The sequence below is a fragment of the Triturus cristatus genome, chromosome 7 (assembly GCF_964204655.1).
Source record: "Triturus cristatus chromosome 7, aTriCri1.1, whole genome shotgun sequence".
NCBI classification, from domain to species: domain Eukaryota; kingdom Metazoa; phylum Chordata; class Amphibia; order Caudata; family Salamandridae; genus Triturus; species Triturus cristatus.
In genome coordinates this window covers 1,616,620,806-1,616,632,897 of record NC_140590.1, presented here as the reverse complement: position 1 = coordinate 1,616,632,897, position 12,092 = coordinate 1,616,620,806, and positions in this window count along the sequence as shown.

The following is a 12,092-nucleotide window of genomic DNA, read 5'->3' as shown; positions in this document are numbered from 1 at the left end:
TGGCCGCCACAGTTGATGTTCTATAGAACTCCACGGTTTGTTGGCATTGTGCAAGAGACCGCAACAAGGCTTGTTTAGTAATTTTGCTGGACTGCGAGTGTATGTGTTAAAGTACTATACATGCACAAATATATTTGTAAAATTCCCTACCCATCCCAGATATTTTTATGCTACCCCGTATACCACAGCCGGTGAATGCGAAACAACTGAGCTGCCTTGTCTAAGATTTGCTATGATATTTAATGAAAAAAATTGAATGATCCGGCGTATATGCTAAAATTTAAAAGAGGAAAGTGGGACATATAAAAAAAAGAATCAGGAAAATGTATTTCCCCCATTGAATTCTATTGAAGCAGAAGCAACTTCGGATGGAAGACAGCCAAAATATGGCCATATTTGGCTTCAGAAATCGGGAGTATCCTGTCTGAATAGGGCTTATTGGCATCTATGTGTAGAGGTGGGCGAGCCAACAAATTAACAGCGAGCGCCCAGCCAAGGGTGTCTGTCTCTGGGCTCTAAGAGCATGCACAAATGGAGCCCTGAAAAGAGCTGGCTTCTAAATGCAACAAACAATCTGGAAATATGGTGTCTTTAAAATTAAAGCAAGTATTTATTTAACATGAATCGTTTCAGCTTAATTCATCAGATTATTTTTGTACAGCGCACACACTTCACTCACAAATTAGAAGGTACTCCTATAAGGGATAAAGAAGAAAAAAGAAGCCCTATTTGAAATATTTGCCTACGATCCCTTGTTTTCTGGTTTCCCATTAGACAGTTCACCCACTAAATGGGTACCTTTCTCTAATTTTCAGCAGCAACGGTTTAAGGTTTGTTTTTAATTCTCGGTGCATCATGGTAGATCAAGGATTAAAGGCAGAAGCCACATTAATGCTCGGCTCATTTTGGTCTTGGTTGTCTAAGAGGAGCTCGGGCTGAACTAGGCTTCTGGCTCGAGCCTTACATGGCTCGCCCACCATTAGCATGTGTTCATTTAAGGTTACGATGCCCATTAAGTTTGCAACTTGCCTTGGGTGTCATGATGATGGAGTCAGAAACCTTCTAGTAACTAATGCCTGTCATCTTCTTGACAAAAAAAACAAGCATTGGCATAGCCAATAGGTCTTGCCTTTGGGACCTTATAAGTGTTTAGCCATGAAACAGTTGATGTTGTTGCACCAACGATATTATGCTACATAACTAAATATTACCCTCCCCCTCTACCTACGACAAACCGAAAACCTGCTGACCTTCAGGAGACAACTCAAGACCTGGCTCTTCGACCAATAGCAGCACCCCCCCGCCCTCAGCACCTTGAAACCCTCACGGGTATGTAGTGCGCTTTACAAATTATGTGATTGATTGATTGCCAATGCTTGTTTTGTAAGGACCTGCTGCACTCTCATGCCTTCGGCATCATGCTTGTTTTTTGTATTTCATCCTGGGCTAACATGGATCCGTTTTCTGCCTTTTAATTAGGGGCGTGCAAAATATATGTAATTTGCTTTTTGCAACATTATGCAAAGTTTCGGGGGGATGGCATGAGATTATGCGTAGTTACACGAAAAGTAAATCCAGTGTTTTGCATTAAAATGAATGCACAAACAACAGAAGTGCTATGAACAACAGCCACGCCCTTTCTGGCTCTTCTGGGTGCTCGTGGTAAAACTTGGCTGGGAAAGGCACATAATTACGCGACCTTGCGTAATAACGTTGTTTCGTGAAACAAGAGTAGCGTGAAATTACGAAAATTGACAAGGGAGTGCACCAATGTAACATAACGGTTAGCGGAGGGTGGCAGACAGAGAAAGGAAGACACCGACGGTCAACAACAAGAGCGAGCGAAGGACAGAGGTACAGAAGCATAGAGACACAGGTGCAGAGGCAGACACAGGGAGAAAGACACTGACAGAGAGAGAGAGAGAGAGAGAGAGAGGGAGAGGGGACAACAGAGAGATAGAACAAAGACAGATGGAGCTACAGTTAGATGTGATTGAGGCAGAAGCATGGATGGATGGGTGGGTGGGTGAATGGATAGGCGGGTGGGTGTAATTGGGTGGAGTGGATGGATGGGGTTTGAAAAGGAGTCTGTTATTGCGCTGCTGAAAGCACAAGTTCGGCCCCTGTCCTCCTGCGCCTCAGCTCACAAACAAAGCACGAGCCGGTTTATGAAAAGTGACAAATTGACTTTCCTTCCATGACCTCTTCCGTCGCCTACGTGCACCCAGATGTAAACACACGGCCAGCGCCGTCGCGCTCTCCCACACTCGGCGTAGGATTTACTCCCGGCTGCATGGCCCGGGAGCGCACCGCCCCCACCCCTGCCGTCCCAATTGTAAAGATGGAAACTTGGCAGGAAACCGCAGCAGAGGAGTTTATGGAAAATATTAGCTCAAACCCAGGAAAAACGCAGCTAAAGGATGACCTCCTGACACCGCGCTCTCACTGATACTTCCTGCCAGTGAGGGCCGCGCGCGCTCACGCTGCTCCAGTGTCACGCTCAGTGACTGGAGACTAAACTCATCTCAAAGTCCAGTCCACCATTGTCAGCCTAAGTGACTGGGGGCTGATCACATCCACCTGCCTTCAGGTCACTTCAAGTGACTGGGTGCTGCCCAAATAGCCCTGGTCTCCAGTGACACTCTAAGTGACTGAGTGCTAACCCACCTGCCTCCAGTATCACTCTGAGACACTGAAGAATGATCCCATCTCTCTGTTCTCCAGTATCACTCTAGGTGACTGAGTACTAATCTGCTTTCATTCTCCACGTGTGCTCATCACATCTCCCTCCTCCAGGATCACTCTCAGTGACCGGGTGTTCATCACAGTTTCCTGTCCTCTATTGTCACTCTAAGTGACTGAGTGCTGATCACATCTAACCATGCTCCAGTATCACCATCTGACTGAAGACTGATCACATTTCCCTGTTGTCCTGTGTCAAACTCAGTGACTGAAGGCTAATCACACCCACCTGTACCCCGCTGCCACTCTCAGTGACTGAAGGCTAAACAAACTCATCTCCCTGCCCACCATTGTCCTCTAAGGGACTGAGTACTGATCACATTTCCTTGTCCTCCAGCATCACTCTGAGCGACTGAAGGCTGAACTCATCTCCCTGTCTTCCATTGTCATTGTAAGTGAGTGAGTGTTGATCCTATCTACCTGTCCCCCATTGTCAGTCACTCTCACGCACTGAGTGTTAATTTTCTTTCACTCTCCCCGTGTTCTCATCAAATCTCCCTGTCCTCCAGAATCGCTCTCAGGGACTGAATGCTCATCGCATCTTCCTGTCCTTCATTGTCACTCTCAGTGACTGAGTGCTAATCTCCTCTTACTCGCCATTACTGTTACTCTCAGTGACTGAGTGCTAATCTAATGTTACTCTCAGTGACTGGGTGCTGATCTAATGTTGCTCTCAGTGACTGGGTGCTGATCGCATCTTCCTGTCCTCCACTGTCACTCTCAGGCACTGACTGCTCATCTTTTCCCACTCTACAAGCCGGGTCTGGTGGGTCAGTGGACTAAAGCATCCACAGCAGGGGCCTGTGTTTGACCTGCTGGTCACAGGTTCAAATCCTGGCGGGTCCACTCAGCCTCTCATCCTTTCTGAGCGTGATAAAATGAGTACCATTGAGTTGGGTAACAATAAACATCTGTTATTCAGCACCAAGATGCCCCTTTGGGGGTGAACGTGCACTTTACAAATACACATGTTATGTTACATCAGTGTCACGCTTAGTGATTGGGTGCTGATCACAATTTCCTGTCCTTCAGTCTCTGAGTGCTACTCTTCATTACTGCCACTCTCAGTGACTGATGGCTGAACTCATTTCCCTATCCTCCATGGTCCCTCTCGGCGGCTGCGTCACGGTCACGTGTCCTTGTCCTCTCTTTTCACCCTCAGGCGCTGAATGCTAGTCTCCTGGTACTCTCCACCAGCGCCACTCTCAGTCACTGTGAGCTCATCACATCTTCCTGCACTCAAGTGTCACTCTTGGTAACCAGCTGCTGAGCTCTGCTCTTGGTCCACCATTGTCACTCTAAGTGACTGAAGGCTGATCACATCTCCCTCTTCTCCCACATCACTCTCAGCGACTGAGTGCTGACGATACCCCAGCAGTTCTATCATGGAATATCACCTACGAAAATATCAGGAGCCAGAAATATTGCCCAAAAATATAGACAAACAAATATCGACCTTTCATACTTTGTATATAAAGTAAAAGATATTGACTACAAAAACATAAGGACACAATATCGTCATGAAATAGGTAAGTATATGTATTTATTAAACATTATATTAACTTTAAAATATATATTAACTTAAAAAAAGATATTGCGTTCTTAAAAGAATATATTTATAATATCAAAAATACATAAAAAGTATAATTTACAAACACAGCATAAAAATAAATACCGTAAAATAAATTGCAAAAAATAAACATAATATTTAAATAAATACAAATGTTAATTTAACATAAGCAATAAGAGAAAAATACTAATAATAATTATAAATACTATATCTATATGTACATTTTAAAAAGTACAATAACACTATTAAAATAAAAATAGTTCAATACACAGAATATTAATCTAACAATAGATAATAAAACACTTAAATTGAAGTAAACTTTAAAATTAAATCCCAAAAATATATGTTAACAAATTTTTCAAAAGATATTCAAGCACAAAAATTGACTTGGAGTGGTCAAATTCACTACTCCCACACCAACATGGCCATCAGTAGGGAAAGTGTTGGGCTTTGGAGGTGTCAGAGTTACTATTTCCACTCCAACCTAAACAACAGTAGGGAAAGATTTGGACTTTGGAGGGGCCAGAAGTACTATTCCCACTCCAAAGTGAGCAACAGTAGGGAAAATGCCGGGCTTTGCAAAGCTCACATTTTCTTTTCCCATTCACATATTAAAAAAGAATATATATATATATATATATATATATATATATATATATATATATATATATATATATATATATATATATTTCCTATGGAAACAGGGTCCTAACTATAACTATCTACTGGCGACCGCCAGTAGATAATATATATATATATATATATATATATATATATATATATATATTCAAATTGAAAGTGTTGCCGCTCCGGTGGAACGCACTCGCCGGAGGCCAGGCCAGTGGCAGGGCTGCTCTCTCAGATCTTCTCCCCTCACACAGACGCTGCCTACGCGTTTCGGGACACCTCCCTTCCTCTGGGCAGTCTAAAACACAATGAGAGGCATCAGCAGTTATTTAAGGAAGTCCCTTCTTTATTTTGCATATTCAATCCTAATATAAAATCAGGTAAGTAACTCTGTTGCATGATGGGACTGGAAGTCCTGATTCCAATACCCATGTGGGTGCTGGCCTTCAAGGCGTGCTAAAATTTCCTCGTGGGACAAACAAAGTTCAGAAAAGCGCCCTGAAGATTCAAAAGGCCCCTCCAGCTCCGCTGTGCATTGCGATGTGCATTTCATGCTGACCCACTCGGGTCTCGTGGTGGTGCGTAGCCGTGGCCTGGGCTTGGCTACAAATATTCAAATTGAAAGGGTTGCCGCTCCGGAGGAACGCACTCGCCGGAGGTCAGGCCAGTGGCAGGGCTGCTCTCTCAGATCTTCTCCCCTCACACAGACGCTGCCTACGCGTTTCGGGCCACCTCCCTTCCTCTGGGAAGTCTAAAACACAATGAGAGGCATCAGCAGTTATTTAAGGAAGTCCCTGCTTTATTTTGCATATTCAATCCTAATATAAAATCAGGTAAGTTACTCTGTTGCATGATGGGACTGATAGTCCTGATTCCAATACCCATGTGGGTGCTGGCCTTCAAGGCGTGTTAAAATTTCCTCGTGGGACAAACAAAGTTCAGAAAAGCGACCTGAAGATTCAAAAGGCCCCTCCAGCTCCGCTGTGCATTGCGATGTACATTGCTGCAGACCCACTCGGGTGTCGTGGTGGTGCGTAGCCGTGGCCTGGGCTTGGCTACAAATATTCAAATTGAAAGGGTTGCCGCTCCGGTGGAACGCACTCCCTGGAGGTCAGGCCAGTGGCAGGGCTGCTCTCTCAGATCTTCTCCCCTCACACAGACGCTGCCTACGCGTTTCGGGACACCTCCCTTCTTCTGGGCAGTCTAAAACACAATGAGAGGCATCAGCAGTTATTTAAGGAAGTCCCTTCTTTATTTTGCATATTCAATCCTAATATAAAATCAGGTAAGTAACTCTGTTGCATGATGGGACTGGAAGTCCTGATTCCAATACCCATGTGGGTGCTGGCCTTCAAGGCGTGCTAAAATTTCCTCGTGGGACAAACAAAGTTCACAAAAGCGCCCTGAAGATTCAAAAGGCCCCTCCAGCTCCGCTGTGCATTGCGATGTGCATTGCTGCAGACCCACTCAGGTCTCGTGGTGGTGCGTAGCCGTGGCCTGGGCTTGGCTACAAATATTCAAATTGAAAGGGGTGCCGCTCCGGTGGAACGCACTCGCCGGAGGTCAGGCCAGTGGCAGGGCTCCTCTCTCAGATCTTCTCCCCTCACACAGACGCTGCCTACGCGTTTCGGGACACCTCCCTTCCTCTGGGCAGTCTAAAACACAATGAGAGGCATCAGCAGTTATTTAAGGAAGTCCCTTCTTTATTTTGCATATTCAATCCTAATATAAAATCAGGTAAGTAACTCTGTTGCATGATGGGACTGGAAGTCCTGATTCCAATACCCATGTGGGTGCTGGCCTTCAAGGTGTGCTAAAATTTCCTCGTGGGACAAACAAAGTTCAGAAAAGCGCCATGAAGATTCAAAAGGCTCCTCCAGCTCCGCTGTGCATTGCGATGTGCATTGCTGCAGACCCACTCGGGTCTTGTGGTGGTGCGTAGCCGTGTACTGGGCTTGGCTACAAATATTCAAATTGAAAGGGTTGCCGCTCCGGAGGAACGCACTCGCCGGAGGTCAGGCCAGTGGCAGGGCTGCTCTCTCAGATCTTCTCCCCTCACACAGACGCTGCCTACGCGTTTCGGGACACCTCCCTTCCTCTGGGCAGTCTAAAACACAATGAGAGGCATCAGCAGTTATTTAAGGAAGTCCCTTCTTTATTTTACATATTCAATCCTAACATAAAATCAGGTAAGTAACTCTGTTGCATGATGGGACTGAAAGTCCTGATTCCAATACCCATGTGGGTGCTGGCCTTCAAGGCGTGCTAAAATTTCCTCGTGGGACAAACAAAGTTCAGAAAAGCGCCCTGAAGATTCAAAAGGCCCCTCCAGCTCCGCTGTGCATTGCGATGTGCATTGCTGCAGACCCACTCGGGTCTCGTGGTGGTGCGTAGCCGTGGCCTGGGCTTGGCTACAAATATTCAAATTGAAAGGGTTGCCGCTCCGGTGGAACGCACTCGCCGGAGGTCAGGCCAGTGGCAGGGCTGCTCTCTCAGATCTTCTCCCCTCACACAGACGCTGCCTACGCGTTTCGGGACACCTCCCTTCCTCTGGGCAGTCTAAAACACAATGAGAGGCATCAGCAGTTATTTAAGGAAGTCCCTTCTTTATTTTGCATATTCAATCCTAATATAAAATCAGGTAAGTAACTCTGTTGCATGATGGGACTGGAAGTCCTGATTCCAATACCCATGTGGGTGCTGGCCTTCAAGGCGTGCTAAAATTTCCTCTGAGAGAGCAGCCCTGCCACTGGCCTGACCTCCGGCGAGTGCGTTCCACCGGAGCGGCAACGCTTTCAATTTGAATATATATATGTATATATTATCTACTGGCGGTCGCCAGTAGATAGTTATAGTTAGGACCGTGTTTCCATAGGAAATCCGCAACATTCTATTTGGAATAACTTTGGCGCCGGTCGACGAATCCTCGCGAAATTTTCAAAACTAATGGGGCGCTATGCTCCGCTCCTACCCTGAAAGTCTCGGGGGGATTCGTCAAGCGGGGGCTGAGAAAAAAGGGGGGTCCCAAAACGCGTTTTCCCCATGCATTTTCCCATAGGACCTTTAGTCCGAGCTACAGCCCGAACGGCTGAACAGAATTACTTGAAATTTGGCAGAGAGGTAGTCCTCAGGTCAAGGATGTGCCTTTTGTAGGTCTGGTGTACATCTGTTCAGTAGGTCCTGAGAAAATAGCATTTAAATCAATATATATATATCTGTAAGCGCGCTCCGTGCGCTTACCGTAAGCTTACCGTACGGTGCCGTGCGCGAGCTCATTTCTGATTGGTGGTTACATGACTGTAAACATTCGAATCGGTCAAAATCAGTAAGTGTCGGCCGCCATTTTCTGCCTCTCGCACTGAGAAACAGAGGGGCGGAACGTGAAAAGGGGGCAACGAAGAGAGTTGCAGACCCCCTAGTGTTTGTCAGGGGGTCCAAGAAGGACCCACAAGTACGAAAAATACATTTAATAATTTTTAAAAAAAATCGCGGAGTGCGCGTACGGTAAGCTTACCGTACGCGCACGGAAAAAATAAATAAAAATAAAATAAAGAAGTAACAATCACATTTATTAAATAAACTAAAGGACCCACAAGGGAGAAAAAAACAAATGTTACTGTGTAAAAAAAGGCGAGGCGCGCACGGCATGGACTCCGCAACGTGGGCGCTCGGTGTGCGAAGCGTACCGAGTGCCCACAGCGCACGCACGGTGCGCGAAGCGCACCGTGCGCGCAGGGTGTGCGCACAGTGAAAAACCAGAAAAAAAATAAATAAATAAATACATAACTTAGCATTTAAAAAAACGTACAAATTCACTGAAAAAACCATAGGTTTCACACACGTTATCGTTAGGGATTATCATTTACAAAACCTTGCAAATTCACTTAAAAAACCAAAGGTTTCACACATGTTATAGTTAGCTGTACATTTCACTCGTAAAAAACCAATGAAATTCCACGTTATAGTTAGATCAGGTAACTATAACTTGCGCGACCGCAATCCACAATGTGTAATTTCAGATGTCATCATTGATGTCATGAGTGATGTCACTGACCATGTCATGAGTGATGTAATATGTGACGTCATCAGCAGTTTATTGTGGGCGCGCAAGTTATAGTTACCTGATCTTGAAAGTTGGCAGAGAGGTAGTCTTCAGGTCAGGGAAGTGCCTTTTGCAGGTCTGGTGTCAATCTGTTCAGTATTTCCTGAGAAAATAGCATTTAAAAGGATATAAATATCTATACGCGCGCACCGTGCGCGCACAGTGCGCGCACGGTGCCGTGCGCGAGCGAAATTCTGATTGGTTGATAGATGTCAGTAAACATTCGAATCGGTCGAAATCAGGAAATGTCGGCCGCCATTTTGTCTGTCGCACTGAAAAGGAAATGTGGAAAAAAGGTGGAAAACGTGAAAAGGGCGCAGGAAAGAGAGTTCCTGACCCCCTAGCCTTTGTCAGGGGGTCACAGAAGGACCCCCAAGGGTGAAAAAAAACATTTTATCATTTTTGAAAAAAATCGCGGGGTGCCCAAAGCGCGTCCACCGTTATAGTTAGTTCAGATAACTATAACTCGCGCAACCGCCACTCTATCACAAGGATGATGTCATCAGTGATGTCATGAGTGATGCCACTGACCATGTCATGAGTGATGTAATATGTGACGTCATGAGCAGTGGATTGCGGGCGTGCGAGTTATAGTTATCTGAACTAACTATAACGGGGGAATTTCATTGGTCTTTTACGAGTGAAATGTCCAGCTAACTATAACATGTGTGAAACCTATGGTTGTTTAAGTGAATTTGCAAGGTTTTTTAAATGCTAATTCCTAACTATACCGTGTGTGAAACTTATGGTTTTTTAAGTGAATATATATATATATATATATATATATATATATATATATATATATATATATATATATATATATATATATATATATATTCACTTAAAAAACCATAGGTTTCACACATGTTATAGTTAGCTGGGCATTTCCCTCGTAAAAAACCAATGAAATTCCCCCGTTATAGTTAGTGCAGGCAACTATAACTCACGCGACCGCAATCCTCTGCTGATGACGTCAGATATTACATCACTGTATTTAGACACTTATTTACCCATGTCTTCTTCCATTCATCTTTAGCTATACATATATTACATTTTTTTTTTTTTTCAGAAAGACACATATGTCATCAGTGATGTAATATCTGACGTCATCAGCAGAGGATTGCGGTCGCGTGAGTTATAGTTGCCTGCACTAACTATAACGGGGGAATTTCATTGGTTTTTTACGAGGGAAATGCCCAGCGTAGCCGTGTACTGGGCTTGGCTACAAATATTCAAATTGAAAGGGTTGCCGCTCCGGAGGAACGCACTCGCCGGAGGTCAGGCCAGTGGCAGGGCTGCTCTCTCAGATCTTCTCCCCTCACACAGACGCTGCCTACGCGTTTCGGGACACCTCCCTTCCTCTGGGCAGTCTAAAACACAATGAGAGGCATCAGCAGTTATTTAAGGAAGTCCCTTCTTTATTTTACATATTCAATCCTAACATAAAATCAGGTAAGTAACTCTGTTGCATGATGGGACTGAAAGTCCTGATTCCAATACCCATGTGGGTGCTGGCCTTCAAGGCGTGCTAAAATTTCCTCGTGGGACAAACAAAGTTCAGAAAAGCGCCCTGAAGATTCAAAAGGCCCCTCCAGCTCCGCTGTGCATTGCGATGTGCATTGCTGCAGACCCACTCGGGTCTCGTGGTGGTGCGTAGCCGTGGCCTGGGCTTGGCTACAAATATTCAAATTGAAAGGGTTGCCGCTCCGGTGGAACGCACTCGCCGGAGGTCAGGCCAGTGGCAGGGCTGCTCTCTCAGATCTTCTCCCCTCACACAGACGCTGCCTACGCGTTTCGGGACACCTCCCTTCCTCTGGGCAGTCTAAAACACAATGAGAGGCATCAGCAGTTATTTAAGGAAGTCCCTTCTTTATTTTGCATATTCAATCCTAATATAAAATCAGGTAAGTAACTCTGTTGCATGATGGGACTGGAAGTCCTGATTCCAATACCCATGTGGGTGCTGGCCTTCAAGGCGTGCTAAAATTTCCTCTGAGAGAGCAGCCCTGCCACTGGCCTGACCTCCGGCGAGTGCGTTCCACCGGAGCGGCAACCCTTTCAATTTGAATATATATATGTATATATTATCTACTGGCGGTCGCCAGTAGATAGTTATAGTTAGGACCGTGTTTCCATAGGAAATCCGCAACATTCTATTTGGAATAACTTTGGCGCCGGTCGACGAATCCTCGCGAAATTTTCAAAACTAATGGGGCGCTATGCTCCGCTCCTACCCTGAAAGTCTCGGGGGGATTCGTCAAGCGGGGGCTGAGAAAAAAGGGGGGTCCCAAAACGCGTTTTCCCCATGCATTTTCCCATAGGACCTTTAGTCCGAGCTACAGCCCGAACGGCTGAACAGAATTACTTGAAATTTGGCAGAGAGGTAGTCCTCAGGTCAAGGATGTGCCTTTTGTAGGTCTGGTGTACATCTGTTCAGTAGGTCCTGAGAAAATAGCATTTAAATCAATATATATATATCTGTAAGCGCGCTCCGTGCGCTTACCGTAAGCTTACCGTACGGTGCCGTGCGCGAGCTCATTTCTGATTGGTGGTTACATGACTGTAAACATTCGAATCGGTCAAAATCAGTAAGTGTCGGCCGCCATTTTCTGTCTCTCGCACTGAGAAACAGAGGGGCGGAACGTGAAAAGGGGGCAACGAAGAGAGTTGCAGACCCCCTAGTGTTTGTCAGGGGGTCCAAGAAGGACCCACAAGTACGAAAAATACATTTAATAATTTAAAAAAAAAATCGCGGAGTGCGCGTACGGTAAGCTTACCGTACGCGCACGGAAAAAATAAATAAAAATAAAATAAAGAAGTAACAATCACATTTATTAAATAAACTAAAGGACCCACAAGGGAGAAAAAAACAAATGTTACTGTGTAAAAAAAGGCGAGGCGCGCACGGCATGGACTCCGCAACGTGGGCGCTCGGTGTGCGAAGCGTACCGAGTGCCCACAGCGCACGCACGGTGCGCGAAGCGCACCGTGCGCGCAGGGTGTGCGCACAGTGAAAAACCAGAAAAAAAATAAATAAATAAATACATAACT